Below are 2218 nucleotides of genomic sequence, written 5' to 3' on the forward strand. Positions count from 1 at the left end.
TTATCTGCATGCTAATAAAGCACAAGTTTGGCCTATATTATTTTTATCTCAATTGTTTATTAAAAGTTATGAATTTGCCATCATTTTTTTGTCTTAACTTTCTCACAATTTGAAGTGGGTATGATTTCTTATTTGTGTTTACATTTATACAACACTTAAATAAAAATTCTTGATTTTAAATAAAAAAATAAAAGTAGCAAGCATTTTTAATATAGATTAGATAATCATTGATTTACACTTTATATTGTATTCATCTCAACTATTTCAGTGTTGCTGTCATCTCCAAATTTTTACTCAATGTGATGGTAATTTTATGTATCCATTCAACTGGGATAAGGGATGCCCATATAGCTGGTAAACATTACTTCTTCGTTTGTCTGTGAGGGAGTTTCTGGAAGAGATTAACAATTGAGTCAGTTGACTGAGTATAGAGATATACCTTTACCAATGTGAATAGGCATCTTCCTATCCATTGCAGGCACAAATGGGAATAAAAGAGGTGATATTAAGGCAAGCATTCTCTCTCTCTTCTTGAACTGGGACTTCTAACTATCCCTGCCCTCAAACATAGAAGCCTCTGGTTCTCTGGACTTTGGACTCTGATAATTATATCAGGTGCTTACTGGTTCTCGTACCTTGAGATTTGGAATGAATTACACCACCGAATTTTCTGATTACCTAGATTGCAGATGGGAGATTGTGGGAGTTCTTGGACTCCATATCCTTCTGAGTTAATTCCTATGATAAATTTCTTCCTAGATCTATCTTCTATATCTATAAATATATCCAAAATTGGATATATATAGATATAGATATAGATAGATACATTTCCAATATATTCAAATTGCTGTTTCTCTGCAGACCTCTAGTACACTCAGATTTTTGTATCTCTATATTATAATTTAATTATGACTATTTTATATAGTTCATATTAAAAGTGTATTGGGGCATAATTTGACTACTATAAAATTCACCCACTTAGCCTATATACACTGTGTAACACACACAGAAAATTTCATCACCCCTGAAGTTTTCCTCACCCTCATACCCCTCCTTTATGCAATTGCTGGTCTTATTTCTGTCACACAGATTAGTTACACAACTTTACCAAAATTTTATAGAGATGGGATCATATAATATCTAATTTTTTGTATCTGGTATCTTTACAAGCTTGGTTTAAATAACATATTACTATTCCCCAATAGTATAATCCTTATTTTACTTCTTTTCTGAACTCTACTCTTCCTTCAATTTTACTCTTACACTTTTTGCTTTCTCTTCTTATGGCTTAAACTTGCTAGTAAAATATAGACTTCAAAAAGGCAATGAAATATTGAAGCCATCAATGATCATTTTGTTCAGGTATTGATAGCTTCTCAATAATGCTACAGTAATACCAAGTTCTAAGCAGGAAACAAAAATGTTTATAGGATGTTATTTCTGCTTTCAGGAAATTTTCATTTCTAAAAGTCAGATAGGACATAATATGAACAACAACAATAGCAGATATTATGTGGTAAAAGTGATGAATTTTTACATAATATGACATGATTGTAGATGAAGAAGTGCTAACAAAACATTTAGGAAATATTTTAATGACATGATTTACTATGATTTACATAACAATCTGCCCACTCCACTCTTCTCCCATATATACTGAGAAGCAAAATAACTAATAACACATTGATTTGCATTGCATCATTTATATCTAAACTCTCAACAAATAACATTTTATTTCATGTTCATTTCCCATGTTTTACTTAATATTTTGAATTACTCCAGAGATGAAGTACCAAATAACTATAAACTTCCATCCATTCTACACTTTGAATCATCATGTGTATGTTCTATCTGAAATATAATTGGCAAATTATATGCAATTGATTTCAAATGGGGGAATCTAATGCAGAATACTCATAGGTGACCAATAAATATACTTAAGTAAAAGGAAATAAATTTATAATATCTGATGAAATTAATATTAAAATGTTCAGTCAGTCTTTCAGGTAAGAAATATTTTTAGTCATTAAAACAGAAAAAGTCCATTTTCATTCCAATCCAAAAGAAAGGCAATGCCAAAGAATGTTCAAGCTACCACACAATTGCACTCATTTCACATGCTAAGAAAGTAATGCTCAGAAGTCTCCAATTTAGGTTTCAACATTAGGTGAACTGAGAACTTCCAAATGTTCAAGCTGGATTTAGAAAAGGCAGAGGA

Source organism: Cervus canadensis, chromosome X, assembly GCF_019320065.1.
Source record: "Cervus canadensis isolate Bull #8, Minnesota chromosome X, ASM1932006v1, whole genome shotgun sequence".
Classification (NCBI taxonomy): domain Eukaryota; kingdom Metazoa; phylum Chordata; class Mammalia; order Artiodactyla; family Cervidae; genus Cervus; species Cervus canadensis.